We start from the raw sequence: 23628 nt of genomic DNA, 5'->3' as shown, positions 1-23628 counted from the left end.
GGGTTCCTATGAACATTTCATACAGGTCTCTGGATCATTTAATGGCCTACAACATAATCCAAGTACAAATCAGACCTGAGGGCATTTGGAGAAATGGAGAAGCACTCCTCTATATTGGAAGAATGAAATGGAAGTCCAGAATCTTTTTCTGTTCAGAAATGAGATGATATCTATATAAGGATTGTATAACCAATAAAGTGCTTAATCAGTGTGACTTATCCCTGTCATGATATCTGCTTAGGGCCTCGCTCTCTGGGGAATGAGCAGCAGGCAACTTTCCTCTCCACTTTCAAGATGCAGAAGTTTGTACTAGAAGGCTAGATGATTGGCTTGAAGATATGTAGGTAGTTGGTGACACACGTGGCATTTGAAGTCAGAGAACTGACTCTCAAATCATTATAGTAGCATTGAGTACTTACTATGCATCAGCTACTATACCTGGATCATTTCCTTTAATCATTTGAGTCTATGAAATAGGCATCTTACAAATAGAGTAACTGAGATGAGAAGAGAAACAGTTTACTCAGGTTCTCACAGCTAGCAAGTGATGGAAGTGAGGTTTAAACTTTGGTCTGTCTGGTATAAGGCCTGAGCTCATAATACATAGCTTCCTGAGGAAAAACCTATTCTATATTGAATAGAGCATAAGGCATTTATGTGAAGCATTAAAAACAAAATCATGTTTTATTCTGTCCTTCCTTTATTTGACAATATTGACTAAGCCTCTATGGTGTGTGAGCCACATACTATACAGAACAAAGAACTGCAGTTGAACTTCTTGGGAAGTTACTGCTGATATTTTGATTCCACTCAAGGGGCCTTCTAGGGCCCTGCCCGTAGTCAGTCTCCCACCCCGGTGACTTGTTAGCACTCTGGCTTGTGCAATAACTGCTATCTCCTGCATTTCTTTGCTTGAAAGCTACCTCTGATCACCAAAACCTGCTTTGTCGGCCCGTGTGGCCAGCTGTCTGTGCCCCAGAGTGAATGCCTCTCGGGAGCAACCTCATCGAAAGGCTGATGGCAGCTGGTATAGAAATTCCCCAGCTCCCATCTCTCTGGTGGGATAACACTGAGGTGTGTGTCTACACTGGCTCTCTTAATCCACTGGGACTAAGCTCCCATTGCCCAGAGTGGTAGTTGGCTTGTCTATACATCTTGCGTTGGCTGCCTTCCCTGGCCAGTCTCATTTTCCTTCTCCTTGACTGGTGTTTTTCTTTTGCCTCTCAGATTAACTTCTTCACTCAAATCCTCGTCTGAAGGGTACTTTTGAGGCAACCCAAGTTAAGACAGGGCTCCTCAGGATTATTTTGGTCTATCATGAGTAGGTATTTTGAATTTTATGAAGATAAGCAGACATTTAAATTTTGTCTTAGGAGTTAATTCTTGCTCTAGTAGTTGTTTAACTTATTTTTACTTCAGCCTCTCCACATAGTCTTATGTGGGGCTATGGAGAGCTGTCACCTACTTTATACTAGACTCTCAGTAGATGTCAAAGAAATAATGTACCAAACTTTCTCCTGAGAGAAAGTTCTTACCTTGCAGGGATTTACTTTGTGAGGCCTTCTGGGGTGAAGGATACACGAAGTACTTACATATGGTAGTATTCTCCTTTTTCTGAATCCTACCATTTTAAAGGAAGTGCTTATTGCCCTTGTTGAGAGGGTAAGTACATCCTAGACCTAAGCAGGTTTTTGTGTTGGGATTTATCCAACAAGTCTGGATGAGTGAACCTGGGAGCCATCCTTATTGCCTTAAAGGGCATTTTAATTTTGCTGCTCAACAAAAGTTTATTGAACTTTTACGGGATTTGAACCCCAGACGAAGCAATGTGGAATATACACAAACACACAAGATGGATAAAAGGCAAAGTTCCAGGTAGGGTAATGGGTCTGGGAAGAACAATTGAAATATCCCTTTTCAGGGTTCATTTGGGTGGTAACACATTGCATCTTACAGAATAATCAGAAAATCAAATAGACTTTGATAAGTTTGCCTGATTTTAAAAATATAATCTCGGAGGGGGAAATGGCCTGTCTGCAAAGACAAATGGTCACCAAATCTCAAAATAGTTTTTATTTTATTTTTACTCAGCCAACAAACATTCCTTTTTGGAGTTTTAACCTAATTTCCCAGAGTTGCCTGGTCTATCTTTCTCCTCTAATTTTAATGTTCTACTCAAGTCTTTAAGGTCTCAGTTGGTTAATGTTTAATGCTCTCCATAACCACTGTTTGATATTTACACTTTATAGGGCTAACCAAATTTGTAGAGCAAATTAAAAGTGTGCAGGTCTTTGGTAAGCCACGTTTAGATATGTGTTGCTCAGAAACCATCTCCTTGTTCAATACTGCATGCCTCAAATAGTTTCAATTAACTCTCCTTTCCTGGCAAGATCCACAGCTCTCTGCATTGCTTTTGGGGAGCTATTACTTCCCAGATTTACAAATGTCACAGCCTTATACCCTTCTGTTTCCAGAAATCATGTCACGGCAGAGAGCTTCACTTCTGTGTGAAGTGAGAGTGTCAGCAACAGGTAACCTATTAAACCAGATTGACCAAAGACCACAAAAGAAGTACACTGGAGAGGGAGCAGGGGAAGCTGGCGGTGGAGGATTTGTGGGAGGGAAGGGGAGAGAAAGAATTGAAGATTTGGTATTTTAATTTTTAAAAAAAGTACATATTCTTGAAAAACAAATGTGGGGAGCCTGGGCTCAGTTGGTTAAGCATCTGACTCTTGAATTTGGCTCAGGTCATGATCTCAGGGTTGTGAGATGGAGCCTTGATGGAGCTCTGGACTCCAAGCCCAGCGGGGTGTCTGCTTGAGATTCTCTCTCTCTCTCCCTCCACCCCTCCCTCAGTGTGCTCTCTTTCTCCATCTATAAAATAAATAAATAAATTTTAAAAAAATTAAAGAAAACCATGCAGGTACAATAACACACAGATTAGGTAAAGAGTCAATACTGTAATTACCTAAAGATATATATTGTTTTTCTCACCTGTGAGTTCAATTTCAGTTGCTTTATTTTGTTTTGTTTTTGTTGTTATGAACACGCTGAAAGGGTGGTGGGGCATCACACAACAGACAGCAGTGGGGGGGACCAAAGCTTGGGTTTCATGTCTAGTGAAGGCAAGCCTCATTGTAGGACATTGGCCACACCCTCTCCTTAACCACACTGGGCATCATCCACGGAAGAAGAGAGTGCTATGATCTCTGGAATGCCTTCCAGTTCGGGCATAAGGGGATTCAATCCAATCTTTAGCCCCAGTCATGAAATTCCAGCTGACTGGAAGTTGGGGCTTCTGCCAATGCTCTTAAAGGACACAAAAGTCTCACAAGTAATTGCCCAATAGACTACAACTTAACTTGAATTTTCTTCAAAGAGTGTCTTGCTTGCGGCTGGCGATTAGCAATTTTTTTCTCCATCTTGCCAAGCCAATGTTCTCTTTCAGCTTTGTTGAGAGACCCTAGTTTTGACACAGCGTGAGAAGATATTAAGAAGCTTCTGGGATTTAATCAGCAGATGAAAATGAGGAATCCTCGAACTGTAGGGTCATTGATGGACTTGGGGACTCAGATTTCCTGGGGGGCGGTGGCGGGTGGTCAGATTTCCTGTCTCCTCCAGACGATGGAGAGAGTCAGGCCCGGTCCGGAGTGATAGCTGCTTTCCTGGCACATGGGCAGTGGCTGAACACTAATGTGTTTAACAGTTGGACTTATTTTTAATCTACTGTATTAGGAACACAAATTAAATCAAGAACAAAATGTTACCAATGTTGTTTTTTTGTTCCTGCATATGCATATATCCTTAACACTGTTTTGCATTCCCTTGTGCTAGGAAGCTCTCCATCTGACATCTGACTTATTTCATAACATTAGTTTTTTTGTTGTATTTTTTTTAAGTGCAAATATATGTGGAGGAAAAAGAGAAACAAGGAGCCACCGAATTTCCACTCAATGCAGCCCCCCCAGCTTAAAGAAATAACTGCAGTACAGATTTTAACAATTAACATTCCTGCCGTGGAAGTCGTTCTGATGGAGCTAATAAATGTTTTCAAACACTCCCCAGCTCAAATACGCATTCAGCTTATTTTCTGTCATTTGATGGCATGGGTGGGTTGAGACATTCCTCCTAAGCCTTTTTTCCCCCCTTCTAGTCAAAGAAAGAGATCTTATCTCCCTACCCGCCCTGACTCACCCCCTTCCTCTGCCCTCCCGGCTCTGCTCTGCTCTGTGCCCACTTTGCTGAAACCTGACTTACAGGTCAGCGCGCTGGTAACAGATTAATTTTACTCTGTGAGGAACACCAAGCATTTTGGCCAGGAAACATGAGAACCCTGTTATAATATTACCGTTTTTCTAAATTAAATATTAGGAAAAATTAAACCAAATTGTGGCGCATAGTGCAGTGGAAAATATTTCTCTTCCAAACACTTCTCTGTGATAAATGCCCGTGTAAGGGAAACACAATAAATATGCACTACATTAAAAACCAAGATTATTCAGGTTTTAAGACTTATAGCTAAAAGTGGTTTAATGTTTCATGCCTAATAATAGATTACTCCTATCACATTTCTAACCTTTATTTCTCCTAGCTTTGAAGTCCAGCCATATAAAGGTTGTTTGTAGAACCACACGAAAGTTAAAGCAAATATTACTTAGAATGATTCATACCAGCAAGAATTTGCAATGAAGGCAGAGGCCTGTGTGTGTGTATGTGTGTGTGTGTGTGCGTGCGCGTGTGTCTGAATCAAAGGAAATGAAATGTTTGTAATATTTTTTGGTTGATAAATTTATTAAAACATTTTAGAGGCTTGTAGTAGAGGCACAGCTGACATAAACAGTCTGACTGGAAGCAGATTATATTCTGCTCTGTGGGGGAGACAGAATTTAGAGGGGAAAAATTCCCTGGATTTCAAAAATTGCCACCAGGTCACAGCAATACTTAATTAACTGAATACATTAACGGAAGGCTATAACATAGACGCTAAAAAAAGGGTGGGGGGGGGAGAGCATGAAGTTCATTTAATCCTCTGTTCTTTGCTTACAGATTAGCCTTTCAGAATGAGCAACCTGATTTTTTTTTTTTTTAAAGGATCCATTTACCTTCCAGAGCTTTTCATAGCAAAACATTTTGCATGGTTGCAAAAGAAATTAATTTGTTGCCAGTTGCTCCATACTGGCAGGAATTCTGAATAAAGAATGTAAGCAATCTATCTTTGTTTGCAAGATATAATTAATCTGGCAGTTAAAATTCTTTGGAAACATTCTGATGACTTATGTGGAAAAGTAGCGCAGCATTTTCAAAGAAAACTCAGAACTGTATGCAGGGGAAGATAAAAGATATATGAAGTGTTTGTTCTAAGCGATACTATTCATTTAAAGATCATAATGTAACCCCACCCTAGCAATTATTGTGAAAAACAAGACAAATCTCCGTCTATAGCTTTCTGACACAGTCTTGATTTGAGAAACAAAATAAGCACATTACTGTTATAGTCTAATAGACTGCAAGCTGTTTTATTAGAGTCAGCTGAATCCTGTTTTGCATAAAAAAGAACTCTGTTTGCTATCAAGAACACATTTACATTAATATGACTTTGACAAAGTAAAATAAAATCGCATTAAGATGATGTAAGTAGATAAGACAATGAAATCTCTGTGAGATAGTTTTGGCATACGCTAATTACAGTCAAGTCCCTGCAGGAAAAGAACATATTTTTACACCAACTATCCATGTGTTTGAAAATGTAGAGAGCCCAAAATGCAATCCTTGGTTTAGGTATTTCCTGAATACATTGTGTTTCTGAGGTAGTTTTTTTTTTTTTTTTTTTTTAAAGGAGCCTGCCTGATAAATAACACTTTCATTTACTATAATGCAAGCAAGTTTCTTTCTGAATACTAGCCTGTAATCATCCTGATTATTTTAAGGGACTTTCCAATATAGGGCAGCTGAAAACAAGGTTTTAGATTACATGGTAATTTAGGAATGCATGAAAAGCTAAGCAGTTACCATAATAGGGTTCTGGATAAACTTCATGGTTTTTAGAGCAAAACATAACAACATATGTTTTGTGATTTGTTTCAATGATTTTTCTGTATTTTTTTTGTTCAGGTTCTATCAAAATATTTGGAGGCCTCATCTGTGTACAGCGTTTTTATAACCTTATTTTGAAAACTTTGATGTCTCTCTTTTTATTCAGTCATTAAAAGAAAGGCAGTGATGGATGATGATAATGCTGTGGATTTTATGACTAATCAGTTCTTGGCAGTGGCCATATTTCTTCCGCAGTGAAACTTTAATATTCCTTTGGCCTTGTATAGACTTAAAAAATTTGGGCTAGGGAGGGGGACTATGGTACACCAGCTACTTATTAAGGATTACCAAACAGTTATTTATTGCTCAGAAGTTAGCACTCTGATATAACACCTGACAAAATGAAGCAATCAGGAAAGAGGATTTTTCCCCCTTCCTGGTTACTCACAAATATTGGATGCCTCGTAATTGTGTTTTTCCCATGTTTTAAAGGCAAGAGTATGGGGAAAAACTAGAGACAGCAGAAAATATGAGAGGGAAGAAAGTCTCCTAGGCATGAGATGGCCTACCATTTGCATTTCCTCTTCTCCCAACTGTCTGTGATGATGCAATTTTTATGAGGAGCCTGACTTTCTGCCTGGAGTCTTTGATGTATTGTTCTTGAAGTTGCAACAACAAACACCAGGTGTCTCCACTTAGCTGAGCTAAAGTTTCTGAAAAGGAAGGCCCCTATGCCAGGAAAAGTTGAAGCAGCATTCCCTTTCCCTAGTGTGCTTGGCTACTGCCTACAGGAGCCCAGAGTGACTGGCAGGGGCCAGGGGAAAGGAGTTCATTCGTTGACGAGAATTCAGGTTAGAGTCCATTGACTCATATCAGATCTGTAAGGGAACCTGATTTTTGTGTGGAAGTCATGAAGACCGGGTCCCTAGAAACATTGGTATGCTGGAGAAGGAGTCTAGTTAACCAGGGATGCAGTGACTGGAGTTACATCCTTGGGCTACTCTGACAAGGACTTGCCATCCTGGAAAGCAAGAGGCCAGTACTGGGTGGATGGGAGCCTTCTTCTAGTGGGAAAGCCAACTCAGTGGGGATCTTCTGCTTGCGGACAATTAGACTGAAGACCTAGGAACTTCTTCTCTACCCGTGGCCAATACCTCAAATTCCAAGTAGGGATTTTCATTAAAATTTATTTATTTATTCAAAAATAATCATTTGTTTCTAGGTACTGTTCTAGACTAAACCCTTTCATTTGATGGCAAGGGTAACAACTGAGGCCAATGTTTGCCCAAACACTATATTTCATGGCATTCCAATAGGGCTTGGATGTAACCTGTTCAAGGAAGGTGATGTTTGCTCCAGAGAATGTGACTGTGGAAGCAGTACTGATCTCAGTACCAGGGGAAAGCTCTGTTCCCCATAGGTACTGAGTAGCCTTCAAATAACCACATGGAAGATGGGAAAGCTAAGAGGTATGGGTTCTAGTCCCAGCTCTGCCTCTAACTAGCCGTACAATGTTGGGTAATTTGCTTGCCCATTTTGATCTTAATTCTTCATTCCTAAAAATCAGCATTGAATATGTATTAAGACACTTAATCATCAAAACAACTTTATGATCAAGTTATTACCTCTATTTTATAGATAAGGAATCTGAATAACAGATTAAGAAACTTATACAAGGTCACACAGCTAGCAAGTGATGGTGCCAAGAATATTCAATGACAATTTTGGACCAGATGGTTTCTTCTTCAAGATCTAATCCATGATTTTAAAAGAATGACTTTTGCTACAGCTCATATCTATTGTGATAGAACAGTCAATCCTCTAAGCAGAAATCATCTGCTTAGAAATCATCAGTCAACAGATTTATTGAAACATGTACTTTGTACTCTAGCCAAGGTCCTAGAGAATCCACAGGGAACAAGATAAATAAAGTACCTGCCCTCAGGGCCTTACAGTCTAGTGGGGATGTGTGTGTGGAGCGGCTAGTAAATAGGCAGTCCATTTGTATAACAATATTAATTATCACTAACATTTCTATGGTGAATCATAGTATTAAAATATTATGGCAGACTCTTCATTAAATCCAAAAGGATAAACAACCCAAGTGCCCATCAATTAATGAATGAAATAAAAAACATGTGGTTTATCCATTCAATGGAATATTATTCAGCCATAAAAAGGAATGAAGTATTGAAAATGCTACAACATGGATGGACCCCCAAAACTTGTTAAGTGAAAGACGACGTACACAAAGGCCATATATTATATGATTCCATTTACATGAAATGTCCAGAAAAGGCAAAGCCATAGAGATAGAAAGCCGATTAGTACATGCCAGGATCTAAGGGAAGGGAACATTGGAGAATGACTGTTTAATGGGTATAGGGTTGTTGTGGGTCTTTTGGAGTATTGACATATTCTGTGATTATTGCACATCATTGTAAGTACTGAATATTTCTAATGATAAGTTTTGTGCTGTGTGTGTTTTACCACTATTTTAAAAATGATGATAGATAAGGCCAGGCTTATTCCCATTTCAAGTTAATAAATTCCTATTCTCCACCTGAATTATGGAAAATGGCTCACTAGTGTTGTGGATATAAAGGTGAATAAGATATAATCCTTCTCCTAACAGATTTTATAATCTACTGACTGGAATAACAGAAGATCAACAACGAATTGCAAGAAAGCATAATTAAATCATCTTTAAAATGGCAGAACAGGCAAAAATGAGGAATACTGGGGAGAAAGAAACAATTCATCACAAGGGCACCAAAGATGGCAAAAATATAAGTCCCATCTGAAAAACCCAAATGGGCCTTCTGCATCATGATGGTGATATAAAGCAAGGATTGGCACACAGCCGTATAGTAATCGTCGGCCATGAGGGTCAGGTGGTGGAAGTTGGTGGAACCAAAGAAGGTGAGGAGGACGACAGAGCAGTGTAGTGTGTGTAGATAAAGCTGCCCCATGCTTCTACAACATGGCTACTATCTGAGTTATGGTGACAGATGAGGGGCAGATGTCATGGAAAAGTGGTGACTCGGGTCCAAAAAAAAAAAAAAAAAAAAAAAAGAATTCGTTTTCTACTGAGGTTGTTAGAAATTCTCATGGAGGAAATGGTGGTTCTTGTGTCTTAAAGGTTGAATAGAAATCCAGTTGATGAAAAACAGGAAATCAACAGGGAGGATAAATAACTTGCCAAATGTCATATAGCAGTGATGGAACAGAAATTGTATGGTAGGCTCCTCATTCTAGTTGAATATACCTTCAATCCTCCTTATTTGTAGATTCCATCCTTGTGAATTATTTGTAGTTCAGACCAGTACTTGGGGCATTTTTGCAGGTTTCTGTGGATCTGTGCAGAGTGGTGAATTGAGTTACTGGATAGGCATCTTCCCAGTGGAGGTCAAACCAGGCAACATCTGCCTTCTCGTTTCCTCTCTCATACTGTAAACACCTGTCTTTTTTGCAGTGCGTTTAGTGTTGCCTTTTCACATTTTTGTGCTTTTACTGGTGATTTCACTATTCAAAGTGGCCCCCAGGCATAGTGCTGAAGTGTCGTCTGGTGTTCTTAAGTGCAAAAACGCTGCAATGTACTTTGGAGAGAAAATGTGTTAGATAACTTTGTTCCCACTTGAGTTATAGTGCTGTTGGCTGTGAGTTTTATGTTAACGAATCAACCATATATGTTTATCCAGGTATCTTTAAATAGAAACATACAAAAGTAGGTTGTATGTTGATAAGTTGATGAAAATGTTGGGACCAGAGGCTCACAGGAACCTAACCTTGTATTTCCCCTAGGAGCAATGGTTCAGTGTTCACAAATTCAGTACTTGCCATCACATTTTTGATTCCAAGTACTAAAAATACTGAGAATAGACTGTACTTCTCATCATTCTTTACTTGCAGGTTGAATTTGGGTCATCTTTTCTTTGCTCATCACTCATCATCAATCCATACCTCCTGGCTAAACACACACACACACACACACAGATGTGCACATATGCATCACATACATGCACACACTCACACGTGCACATACACATGTACACACTTCTCTCCACAACTGGTTACATAATTTTTAGCGTTCAGAGCAAAATAAAAATGCACATCCCCTTGTTCAATAGTTATTAAGAATTTTAAGATGGTAAAAACATGGCATTAAATCATATGCACACACTGCACACCCATGAAGCTGGCCCTGCTTCTCCCTCCACCAAATCAGCTATGTCTTCACTTCAGTGCATGTCTTTCTTTCTTCTCTGGGACAAAGAAAATCTGGTCACTGCTCACTCTACATTATTTGAGATAGGAAGTTTACCAAGCCATTTGGCCTTACCAGATGTCTCTGGGGAAGAGGGTAATACACTTACAGACACACTGTCTGTGATGACTCGGTGGCTGAATGGCTGGTTTGGCCTTTGGCCTCCTGGAGTCAAGTGACTTGGAGGGGGTTTTGTTTTCTCACCAACAACCAGCCAGTGTCACATGGGCTTGCATATAACAGCAAAACAGGGCCGCAGAGCTACACTCTGCCTCTCTCGATTCCCCGGGGTCACATTCCCTGCAAGAAGTCTCCTTAATGATTTGATCGGTCCCAATTTAGCTCCTTGAAGTTCCTGGACAATGCTGGAATCTTGGCAGCCTCTCGCAGGCGGCCTTCGTTCAAGGACTGTTGCCTCTCCAGATAGACGTCCAGACTTCCAGGACAGAAGCAGGGGGAGGGCGGGCACTGGACTCCTGAAGTGGATTTGCTTGGCTCAGAACCTGCTTTTTACAAAAGTTGCGGCTTAAGTGTTCAGTGAGGAAAGGAAGGGAGGGGAAGAACAGACATTTAACAGCAAGGCAAGGAAGGCAGATCCCTGGAGTGCATTTCCGGATCTGGGCTTTGCTCAGTGCTACTCACCCTCTGACGCAGCAGGAATGGGACAAAGTCCGGGAAAGTGTGTAGGCTTGTGAGGAAGCAGACTGTACTTCCTTTTGGAAAGGAGGACCCAGTCTGCTGGGTTCCCTAATTCCCACCTTGTGGTTCCCAGACCTCTCTCTACCTGTCATCTCTATATGGCCACATATCACAGGGCCTTCAGGGCCATCTTATTCTAGAAAGCCTCTGAGCCCAGGGAAGGTAAGAGGTTGTGTTAGCTTGCCAAGGCTGGCCTTACAAAGTACAAGATATGGGGCTTAAAGGATGGAAATTTATTGTCCCATGGTTCTGGGGGCCAGAAGTCCAGGAGCAAAGTGTTGGCATATTTGGATCCCTTTGAGAGCCACAAGGGATAATCTTTTCCAGGCCCATGCCCTAGCTTCTGGTGGCTTGCTGGTCATCTCTCACATTTCTTGGCTTACAGATACATCCCCTTGATCTATGTCTTGATGTTCAAATAGTGTTTTCCCTATAACTAATTACATCCACAATGACCCTATTTCCAAATAAGGCCATATTCTGAGCTATCTGGGACCCATATTTCAACAAATGAATTTGGAAGGACTCAGTACAATCCAGAACAGAGACTGTGGTGAGAATGAAGAACAGTGGTGAGATTTAGCAAGGTGTGTGCTGACGGAGGTGGGCCAGACAGCAGTGGTCCGTGTGGACCAGGAAGAAATGGGACTTAGACTTTTACATGTGCCGTGGAGCCAGGCTGTAAACCGTTTTAAAAGGCAACAGAGTAAAGTCAGACTTACTGTCAAAGGTAGGTGGGAGCCACTGTAGACTCTTGAGCTGGATTGGAAAAGTGTAAAAACGGCATTTGAGGCCACTGGCTCAGGCAGATGTAGGATGTAGGACAGGATGGACTGCGGAATCTGCCAGTAGAGGCAGGGGTGAGGGGTAGGGGATGGGAAGGGCTAATTGCTACCTGGGAAGTGGAATAGCAAGGCTGTGAGAGTTTTTAAAGGGAAAAGAAGATGGTAGGATATGATTCATTAGCAAGGTTCAGAAGATGGGAGCATTGATGATAGGAAGCAGGGTCTACAGTAAGGTGGAGACAGGGAAGTTGGGATTGCGGGTGCAGAGGGCACACGCACTTGCATGAATGCGCATGCTCAGGTGAAAATCTTAGTTTGGAATGTCTTGTGTTTGAAATGATGTGCAGCATCTAAGAAGGAAGGCATGCGCTCTATTCAGAGATCATAAAGGGCCAGGTAGGAACTACATTAGGCTTTGTGGGCCAGATGGTCTCCTTGTAGCTTCAACTGCTGGTGCATCAGAAAAGCAGCAGCCATAGGCAAGATGTAAATGAATGGGCATGACCATAGGGAATATGTAAATGATGGGCGTGGATGTCCATCGATGAGACTATTTATGAGTTGGCCAACTCTTATTCCCGTTTTACAGTTGAGGAAACTGAGGAAGCCCTCAGTTAAGCAACATGGAGTTGTTTACTTTTTCCTGACTAGGAAGTTTAACCAGTCTCTGGGTGGAGGTCTGCCATTCAGGCAGGAAGTTTGCCTAGGCTTGATAGTTTGCCTGAGGCAATATCAAATTTAACATCTGCTTACATGTTGTCAAAATTTTAACTTTGCCGGCAATTAGCAGTCTTCAGGATAGCTGCACTGTGTTCTTGCTAGAAAGTAAGGTCTTGATATTGCGTAATATCTACAACCTGTTCAAAGCCTGGAAGAGAGAAAAGTTGAGGGAAAATAATTTAAGGCTCATGTAACTTGCCCTTTTCTCTAAATTACCTACATTTTTTCCTTTGATCAAGTTGACTGCTGGGTCCCTCACAGAATCTTTCTCATATAATTTAAGACATCATCTTGCTCTCTTTGCTGGAATTGCTACAGAAAAGTTCTGTGGATTTTGCTTCTGATTTAGCAGAGACTTGTTATTGAAAATACCATTTATGGGGCACCTGGGTGGCTGAGTGGTTGAGTGTCTGCCTTTGGTTCAGGTGGTGATCCCAGGATCCTGGGATGGAGTCCCATATCAGGCTCCTGGCAGGGAGCCTGCTTCTTCCTCTGCCTATGTCTCTGCCTCTCTCTGTGTCTCTCAAATAACATATTAAAAAAAAGAAAAGAAAAGAAAAGAAAATGCCATTTACTACATTCCCCTGTAAATTGTTCCCTGTGAGAAAGCTATCTCAGAATTTAACATAAGGAAATTTGTTCTGAAAAAATGATTCTGTTTCTCAGCTAAACTAATTGCAACTAATTGTTGCAACTAATTCTAATTGTGTTTCCCTTTTTGATTGGGCTTCCAGGAAGCTCAGAGCTATGTTTAAAGTGCAAAGATAATAATTGTCACTTACTAACATTTTCAAGACTAAATCTCCCTTTTTGCACCTATTTCATTAATTTTCTTTTTCTTACTATAAGCTGCTTTGAATACTTCTTAAAGAGAAATGAGTGTTTAGAAAACATAGATTTAAATTGAATTGATTCAGAATAAGAGAGTTTTCCAGCCAACTGGTAACCTAAGTTCCTTTAGACTATAAAAACATATTGAAAAAGACTTTATGACTGAGGGCAGACATTGGCTTGTATAACTCTTAGAGGATACATGGTGTTTGCCTTATGATTCCACATCTGCTGAGTGACCTGCCCAAATGATCACTACATATATTTGCCCTAACAGTAAGCACTGGGAAAGGTACTCAGGACCTGGGAATAAGCGCAAGGCATGGTGTTAGAAGATCTGAGAACTTGTTTTAACTCTGCCACTAAGTAGTCACGTGACTTTAGGCAAGTGCCAGAAGCTCAGTGGGATGATTTCGAATGTCCCTTCAAATGAACCTTCTGAACACTGTTGTATACTTGCTGCAGTCTGTCGTTCCATTGTTCTTCAAGGGAGTGAGTGAGTGTGTGTGTGTGTGTGTGTGTATACATTCATGTATATACATTCATTGAGTTATAGAAACCACATTATTTCAAATAGATTTCAGTAGCTAACAAAGATTAGTGCAATAAAATAAGATGAAATGAATTGAAACTAAATACAAAACAGTTTTCTACAGAGAGGAAAAACAAGACTAGAAGGATAAAAAGGGAGGTAGGTAGGTAGGTAGTAGGTAGACACCTGTGGAATTAAACACCAGCATCTACCTGCCAGCAGAAAGCACATTTGGTTTCTGCATAAACACTGTTAGCCTTAAAAATGGAAGCAAAATGGAATAAGAGTGTGAAGAAATCACTTTGTCTTAAATTAAATTTAACCAATATGTGATGGAAACATAGCATGCATTGATTGAGTGTTAAAAGTCAGTTGCTGAATCATTGATCTGTAAAGATGCTTACTGGATGCAATAAATGGAAAGTCCTACAGACCAAAGGTGCAGCAGGGAAGCTCAGGGCATCAGGGCAATTGCGACAGTGAGACAATAAGGAGTTTTGGTTGCCCCCCCCTTTTTAAAGATTTTATTTATTTATTCATGAGACACACACACACACACACACACACCCCCACACACACAGAGGCAGAGACACAGGCAGAGGGAGAAGCAGGCTCCATGCAGAAGCCCTACATGGGACTCGATCCCGGGACTCCAAGATCATGCTCTGGGCCGAAGGCAGGCACTAAGCCACTGAGCCACCCAGGGATTCCCTGGAGTTTTGGTTCCTAATGGCTGCCTGTGGCTCTAACAGAATGAGGAGCCCCTCTGAGAGCCAAGCAGATAGTGGCAGGGAAAGTAAAAAACAAAAAGGAAGTAGATTGAGGGAATTCAACAAACAGCACTTCTTATGACATTAGTGAATGATAAGATAATATAAGGGCCCATTCCTCTTTATGGGGAATATTCTTTGGTGAGCTCTTCCAATGGGAAATTCTCAAATACTGTAATGTGCTGATATGAAAGATTTATGCAGCAAAAGGCCTGAACAGATAGCAGAAGAAATTGAAAGGTATGGAGGCTGGCAGTCCTGCCATTAATACTTCATTCATTTAACAAATATTTATAGAGCTCTTACCATGTACTAGATACTATGTCAATCACTTAAGGGAATGGGGGCAAGGGAGCAAATAATGAGTGATAAATCATATCTGTCTTTCAGAAGCATATATCATAATGGAGAAACTAGCATAAAATAAATATCATTCATTCATTAAAAGTATTTATTGAGCATCTATTATGTACCAAAGATAGTGCCAGGTGAGATCCACAGTGCAGAACTAAAATGAATACCATCCATCTTGAAATGTTTAGAAATCTGTAAATCAGGAATTTTTCGTTTTCATTTTTTTTCTATCTCAACAGAGAATTAACAGACTTTGCTGAGCAGCGCAGAGATTAAAAGGAATTAGAAGGTCCAAGTGGATAGATAATAAAGCAACAGGAAGAACAAGGAAGATTACTATTGTTTAGGAAGATTACTGTGGTGATCTTGGTGAATCTATTGTGATGAACTATTTAATTTAATGTAAATAGTAGGTTTTCTTAGTTCTGAAGATTGAGGTTGTACCTAAAATGGTGATCTTATATATTTATTGAGGGGCAGAGCCTGGAAAAATGGCCTGAATCCCCAGGAGAAGAGAAGGCCTAGCTAGCAGGTGGGTACTATATGTTGCAACATGCTCCATCCCATGTCTGCGGCAGATGTTATTCAGAGATCACGCACTGTTTCCTGCTATGCCCGGATACAGCCTCAAGATCCTTCTTATTACAGTGTAAGTGTCCAGGGCTTTTCTTGGCACGTAAGGATGAAGTCTTTTTGCCTCTGAAGGCCCATTAGCCATTGGGATGTGCCCTAGTTCTTCATGCTTTGAGAAACAACCGAATGCTTTGAGTTTCTTATGGGCTTTGTCCTGTTCTTTCCCTCTCCCCGGCCCCCGATTCCCCTCTGCCCCTGCACTATACTATGTTCTTTACATACATATTTGATGTGATCCTCACAATAAGTCTGGGAGGTGGGTGCAATTATTATATCTTCTGAGACTAACTTGCCCGAGATCTCACCCACAGTAAGTGGTGGAATGTGACTTCAAATCTACACCAGGTATCTAATCCCAGAGCTGAAGCTTGTCCCCTCACCAGCCCTTGAAGAGTCAGAAATGTGAGACTGGCACCCCCAGTAAGTAAGGCTGTCCTTTTTAATGAAGAATTCACGCCCTTATTTCTAAACTTGAAGACATCATCTATATCTCTAGGAGAAATGACAGAGTTGGACAACCCTCAGTCTCACGTTCCATCTTCTTATTTGGACCAAGGAAGGAACAAGATGCCGAAGCTCAAGTGTGTATCCCTGTATCCCACCCACGCTCCCTGATGTCTTGTGACCATTACTGGGAAGGAACAGCTGGGATAGCACCGCTGGCCTGGGGGATGGGGATTAAATGCTTAGAACCCTAGGTATCTTTTTCTTTTTCCAGGGATATTAACTAGCTGATTTGAATTCCATTTCTCATCCTGCCCCATACTCATTTTTGGGTAAAAGATTCAAGAGGATAAGTTAGGCATCAGAACAGAGAAGCGAGACATACGGATTCAGACAATTGTAATCTCCAAATTATCAAAGGTTGACATGGAAGAGGAAAACCTTATCTTCTTTTTTTTTTTTAAAGGAAAACCTTATCTTCTAAATGAATATCGACAGGACTAAGATGTGAACAAAATGAGAAGTATTGGAAATAAAAACAGTACTACTATTGATAGAACTCCTACTAGATGCTAGTGAGATGCTTATTTCAGTGCTTTACATGAATTTGAAAAATTTGCATAACCATACAAAGCTAAGATTATTTTCTCTTTTATAGTTGGGGAAAATGAAGATCAGAGAAGTTCAGACACTTGCCTAAGGTGACGAAACACCTCTAAGTGGACAACACAGGAGTCAAACCATGGTTCCCCAATTTCCAAGGCTCTTTATCGATTTGCTAAATCTGACCTATGTGAAAATGGTATAAACTTTAAACCACCAAAACCGAAATATATTATGAAACTAATGAAACTTAAGTTCCAGGGACCCTCACTTGCCAGGGCCCTTTGTAAGACTTTGGGAGAGGTCCCAGTAATTTTTATTTATAACTTTGTATTCTATTGCTCAAAGAGGCTCCCCTCGATTATATGAGCTTTGGACTTCCATGAAACTTGAATCTGCCACTGAAAGCACCATATATCTCTAGGCTGAATAATCATAACGTCCAGTCCTTCCATTCTTATCTACCACCATCCCATGGAGAATCTAGTAGAAACTTCTTCTCTTCTCTTAGCTGGCTATTAATCATCATCCAAATTTCCGGTGTTTTCCTTCTCTGGAATCTCTCTCTCCCTCTTTTTATTTTGTATTTATTTTTTACTTTTATCTTTTTAGATTTTGTTTGAGAGAGAGCATGAGTAGGAGGAGGGACAGAGAGAGAGGGTGAAGCCGACTCCCTGCTGAGCACAGAGCCCATCATGGGACTTAATCCTAGGACCCTGAGATCATGACCTGAACCAGAGTCAAATGCTTAACCTACTGAGCCATCCAGGCACCCCTCTGTCTCCTTTTTTAGATAGCAAGTTTTGTTGGGAGCTGACAGCTTCAGCATAAAAGTATTAATCTTTTTTCTGGCATCACACATATAACATTGCCAGTGGTGTGTTTGTAACCCCTTGTGAGAATGGCCAGTCTTCTAATTATAGTAAATGCAGTCAAGGAAAGGGCCTAGATTTTAAACAAATAGCCATGAATTCTACATTTGCATGTCATGCTCTGAAATCATCTTTTTCTGAGTCACAGATTATCCATTTAAATCAAGCCACAAAGAGCATCGTGTTTTGTTAAGTTGGGGCCTTTGGAAAGGGTAAAAGAATTCTAGCCAAATATACTGAGATTCTGTACTCTTCAAAGTAAAACATCTTGGTAAATCATAGTTCTCTAGTGGCTACACATTCAGGACAAGAATATATTCATGCTGAGTGAACTGTATTTCCAGAACTGTGAAAATGTAGAATGTACAATTACTGGAAGATTCAATGAGCGCTGGAGAACACCGAATTACTGTAAAATTTGATTTGGAAACTAATTTGGACCATATGATTATTGGGACAGGGCTTATAAAAATCTTTTTTTCTTACTGTCTACAGAAACAAACTTGGTATTTGTAAGGAGGTATTAGTTCAGGCAAAAACAATGTTACAAATAAGCCTTGTGACCTTAGACAATGATATGGTGATGATAGTGACTAAAGTTCACATTATTATTTACTACATCAGGTACCATGCAGAGCACTTTATATCCATTACCTCATTTAATCCTTGCAACTCCATCATAGTCCCCATTTTTCAGATGAGGCCACTGAGGCCCAGAAATGTCAAATGACTTTCCAGGTTGTTTGGTAGGTTGTTGACCTGGGATTTGAGCAAGGATCTCATAGCAGAAACCAAGCTCTTAAACACTCTTCATGCTATTTCCCCTTTGGGGGCTCAGTTTTCCAATCTGTAAAATGAGGAGCTTGGCTCCCCCCTAGTCTCTGCTGTTTCTTCTAGCTGTAAAGCTCTAGGATGCTATGATTTCAAATTGTAATCCTCTGGCAGCAAAAGAGTGCTTGATTTTTTACTAATATGTTTGTTTTTCAAATTGATCTCTACCAGCTCAGGGTAATTAAAACCCCACAGCTCTTCCATTTCCCAAATAAACAGAGGCGTGCACATTCACCAGCCCTCACAGCAGTGCCTATGGCGTTGTTTATGCCTAGCACCTAAGATAAAAATCAAATATATGGTGAAAAGTAGTGAGCTCTGTATGAATAGAGGAATAATGTGGGCACACCCTAGCCTAATGTTCTGTAAGTTTCTGCTTATTTACTGATGACAGTAAGTGTTGACTTGATCCAGGGCTCCCATAAACAACTTCAGATGTTCTGATGGTAAATAGTACTTTACATTCATGGTGGCTGTGCAGTGGAATGGTGGCTTAGACATGCCCAGAGGATCATTCAGCAGCTTGCAATCCAGGTAACCATTTATTATGGCCAGAATGACAGAATTAACAATTTGAAAAATGCTCAGCCTTTCTGGATTAAGATGCTATCATGGCAGCGTTCTTTGTGCACAACCTCAGTTACCATGGAAATCATGATGTAGAATGTTCTAAGTTCTTGGCATCTCTGGATTGCAAGTATTTATTTACCTTTTGTGAAGAATATGTTCCTGAATGGAGGTCCAAACAGAACAGGTTTCCAACGAAGAATGTGGATGCTGGTTCCTTAAGTACAATGCGGCAGGGCAGGGGAGAGGACCCTTTGCTCATTTCATAAACAGCTACTGAATGATTCTCTTCTGGCTTTCTGTTGGGAACTCTTGGCACCCAGATGAAGTATGTGAAGCCTTGCCCTCAGGAGTTGTAGCACGGGTAAGAAGCTGCACATGAAAAGAAGCACTATGTATGCTTACATGGTGCCTATGTCTTTCTCTATGTTCATGAAGAAGATGGCATTGAACTGAACCTTAAAGGATAAGAATTTGGACATACAGACATGGATAAGGGTGGAGATGAAGGAAAGACAGAAGGAAAGTCTAGGTAAAGCAAGACAAGAGACAGATTGGGCCTAGGACAAGTCTGTTTCTATTTTTCCATTGTAGCATCATTGTCATTGTCATTGTGCTGTTGTTTGCTTACTGACCATCTCCCCACACTGGAGTAGAAGTTCCTTGAGAGCACGGACAAGGAGCAAGGTCTGTATTATTCACTGACATATCCCGAGTGCCTATGACTCTGTCTGGTACGTAGAAGGAGCTCAGTCACTATGTATCACGTGGAGAGAAGATGGGTTTGAAACAAGACAGACCAAGAGTGGAGGGACATGCAGAACCTTGGGATCAAAGACACATTGGGGTTTAGTTATCCCAACTGTTGGACAACCTTTTTCTTCACCTATTTTTTTTTAATTTTTCAAACTTCTTTTTTTTTTTAAGATTTTATTTATTTATGATCGACAGAGAGAGAGAGAGGCAGAGACACAGACAGAGGGAGAAGCAGGCTCCATGCCGGGAGCCTTACTTGGGACTCGATCCCGGGACTCCAGGATCACGCCCTGGGCCAAAGGCAGGCACCAAACCACTGAGCAACCCAGAGATCCCCTGGACAAGCTTTTTTTTTTTTTTTTTTTTTTTTTTAATTTATGATAGTCACAGAGAGAGAGAGAGAGAGAGAAAGAGAGGCAGAGACATAGGTAGAGGGAGAAGCAGGATCCACACAGGGAGCCCGACGTGGGATTCGATCCCGGTTCTCCAGGATCGCGCCCTGGGTCAAAGGCAGGTGCTAAACCGCTGCGCCACCCAGGGATCCCTGGACAAGCTTTTTTTTTTAAAAAATCAGAGCTTTGCATTTGTGTGCTCATAATGCTAGCTAAGTACATCAAAAGAATTGAAAAAAAAAAAAAAAAAGCAAACAAAAACCAAGCAGACATTAAGACTATGAACAGGAGTCAGAATGGGGGGCAATTTAATGTATCACAGCAAACATGTAGCAACCACAAAGCAAGCATTATGGAGGTCAAGATGAACTTCAAAGGGGGAAAGATTGTGTTTTCTTGGTAAATAATGGTGTCGCAGAAGAGGCAGTATTTCAAGTACAATTTGCATAATAGGTAGATTTCTAGAATGGAAATGGAGAGGAGAGGGGCATTCCAATAAAAAAGCAATAAAATGAACAAACAAACAAACAAAAAAAACCCCAAAAAACTAGAACTGGGAAGAGGAAGAGCTGTTATGAAGAACCTAACTGTGTCAGTATTTTAGTTTGTGTCTTACTTAAATCATCTTATTTATTTTTTGCAGAACCAAATAGGACAAGGTTACAGATGAGGCAACTGACCTTCCCAGTGCAGCTGAGACTTAAATCCATGTCTTTTTGATATCAAATCTGGTGATAATGGTAATAATAATAGGTAACATTCATTGAGCTACCTTTTTCTTTATCCTCTTGGGAAACCCCACCCTTCATGAGACAACATAAACATCACCTCCCTGGAGATTTTTTCTAAAAGTTCTGCATTGAGTGATCTGCATCTACCCTAATTAGAATAGCTATTTCACTTTATTGCAATTATCCAATGATATATATTTGGAACATACTAGATCATGAACTTGATGAGGAGAGGGATGGATGTATCTGCCACCTTCTTTAAATGGACTCTTGGTAGCACTTCTTCGTGTAACCAAATTTTGAATCCAAATTCTCATATGAGATCATTAGATGAGCTGAGCTTGAACTAAATGGTTGTACTCCTACTGTGGGAAGCCTGGTAAAGTGAGTTTGATATCAAGTTCGTGGTGAGACGGGCTAGTAAGTTGGGGACTCCGTGACATACATGTTGATGATCAGGTGAGCCAAACATTCAAAAAGAAATTCAGGAGTCCACCAGAGAAGGCAATGTTGTCAAATCATTCCCTGAAGCACCTCTGAGTAAAGAAAAAAATGTCTTGTTTTGGGTCAGCATTATGGATAAAGGGAAGAAGAATAAGAGAAAGATTAAAAGTATGGACAAAGAATAAAGGCTAACCTTACAGAGACTCAGGAGAGCACACAGTCTAGACTGTGTGGGGCACAGGTTACAGAGTTCATCCTCTGAGCTCAGTGTGTGCATCATGGGTGGGGCCTGACTGATTTTAGGGGTTTATGAACATGTTTTATTGATTTTTAATCTATTAAATATTTTATTTATTTGACAGAGAGACAATACATGCACAAGCAGGGGACAGGCCAAGGAGAGGGAGAAGCAGACTTCCTCCTGAGCAGAGAGCCCATCATGGGGCTCAATCCCAGGACCCTGGGTTCATGAACCAAGCCGAAGGCATGCCTAACCAACTGAGCCATCTAGTCTCCTCTATGAATGCATTTTAAAATATTTGAATAGTTATTTATTTTAAAGTATATTGGACAAAATAATTACCACATCAAAGCTGTGAGTTCACAGCTACTACTGCTTAGGAAAAGGTTAAATTTAAGTTCAGTTTAAAAAGGGTAGTTCAACATTAAAAGGATTCAGTTAATAATACAGCAGGTGGCACATAGCTGGTAGAAGAGGAATGGTTAGAGCCTGGGAAAGCCAAACCTTCACTCATTACCTACATGTCTTTATCTCAATGGGCTCAACCTCATACTTCAAACGGGTACAACAATACTATCTCGACTTCCTGAAGCCGGAGTCTAGACTAGATCTCTTGTGCCATCCAGGTGACACTTCAGACAGTTTGCCACATATGCCAAGAATGCTCGTGAATTTGGGGGAATTTAATTATTCGTCCTCAGTATTCAGCCAAGTCTGGGAAGTGCAGACCTCCAAGTACCAGTCTTTAAATTCGGGTCTGCATCTGAGTGGCCTTTGGAGGAAGGGTCATCGTGGTTGGGTGTATTTTTGCATTTGCTAAATGATTTAAGCTCAGTTTTTGATTTGCTCTAAAAATGGGTCTGCTCCCTGGCTCAGTTTCACATCCTCTGGCTTTCCCATCCATAAATCCTTTGAGTTTGTCTTACTCTGAGACAGTGAACTCACTGAGATGGGAGCATGCCCAGAGTCTAGCTTCCAGTCTAGCTCCTGGTCGGCCCATAATGGATGTAGAAACAAATCCCCTGAGAGTGGACATTATTCTACTTATATAAGTTCAGCTCTCAGGAAATTGTATTACCTTTTTATATGTCTCCCCCCTCTTCCCCACAAATAATTTAGTTAGTTATTCCTTGGGGACGTTTATGGTTCAGCAAGACCTGCCACTTCAGGAAGCAAAGGAAGAGAGAAATTGAGAGGGGAAGAACACTTTGCATTTGTTAAGATGTTGGAGTAGCTTTGGCATGGGGAGAATCTGGCTGAAAATGAAGTGGTAGCAGTGAGGACAGCCTGAACTCAGTGCTCTGAGCATTTGCGAAATGGCAGTGGAAGGCATCTCCTACTTGGATCTGTGCGTATAAGAGAGAAATTTGGATAGATGCCCTAATTGTAGGGTCTGTTTTCAGCCTATTGTTAAATATAGCTTACATTGCATTGGCAGGGACTTTGGACCCTAATAGTAAAGCTGGGTCAGCTCTCAGACCGAAGAAGTAGAGCCAAGGATCGTACCCTCAGTAAGCAAGCCTCAATGCCCTTCCTTTCCACTCATGGTTCCATGAATAAACCTCAGACGAATCATTTTCTCAGTCAACTGTCTCTTCTTTGAATTAGTAATAGTATGGTTGATGGTATCTCTGCTCACCAAAGACTCCATTTTCTTTGTTGTACCTTTTCCTTAGGGCACTGACACATTTCCACCTTGTTAGACATACAAGTGGCCATCTGATTTGCTTCCGCCAGTGAAATATGGGCCGAAGTGATGCATGTCTCCTGGACAAAAGCTTTAGGAACTAGCAGTGTTTTTCCTCTCTTTTTCCTTTGCCACAGTAGCTAGCAATGTTCTAGCTTGGGTCCCCGAGCACAGGTGAGTTGGAGCAAAACTGCCACAAACCTGCAATGGATACACAGTGAATTCAAGAGATAAATCTTTGAATCTGCTGGAATTGCTGGAAACCACTGAGTTTTTCTCTGTGTGCTGTTTGTGACAGCCATATAATCTGGCCCATCCTGGCTGATAAAGTAGTGATGGTAATAACCCCAGCAATAAGAATATTGCCATTTTGGGGAGCTAAACCCAGCTAAGGATTTTACATGCTTCATCTCATTTAATTTGGTAACAACCGTGT

General features: G+C 40.7%; 2 long non-coding RNA genes across 3 annotated transcripts; one reads left to right on the top strand and one right to left on the bottom strand.

The window, feature by feature from the left end:
- Nucleotides 1-8616: 8616 nt before the first annotated feature.
- LOC112651551 (uncharacterized) lies at nucleotides 8617-19009 on the bottom strand. The gene is made up of 3 exons (XR_003130873.3): nucleotides 18198-19009; nucleotides 12538-12652; nucleotides 8617-10803 (listed from the first exon to the last, which is right to left on the bottom strand). It is a non-coding gene; the product is annotated as an uncharacterized LOC112651551 (long non-coding RNA).
- Nucleotides 18630-23080, top strand: LOC112651550 (uncharacterized). 2 transcript variants are annotated; one of them, XR_003130870.3, is made up of 4 exons: nucleotides 18630-19305; nucleotides 19536-19628; nucleotides 20733-20842; nucleotides 21629-23080. It is a non-coding gene; the product is annotated as an uncharacterized LOC112651550 (long non-coding RNA). The 2 variants fall into 2 exon arrangements; XR_003130866.3 differs by lacking the exon at nucleotides 19536-19628 and having other exon boundaries at nucleotides 18824-19305.
- The last annotated feature ends 548 nt before the right edge of the window (nucleotides 23081-23628 follow it).

This window comes from Canis lupus, chromosome 4, assembly GCF_003254725.2.
Source record: "Canis lupus dingo isolate Sandy chromosome 4, ASM325472v2, whole genome shotgun sequence".
Lineage (NCBI taxonomy): Eukaryota > Metazoa > Chordata > Mammalia > Carnivora > Canidae > Canis > Canis lupus.
The sequence above is the reverse complement of the archived record's forward strand: the minus strand, read 5'-3'. Positions and strand labels throughout refer to the sequence as shown.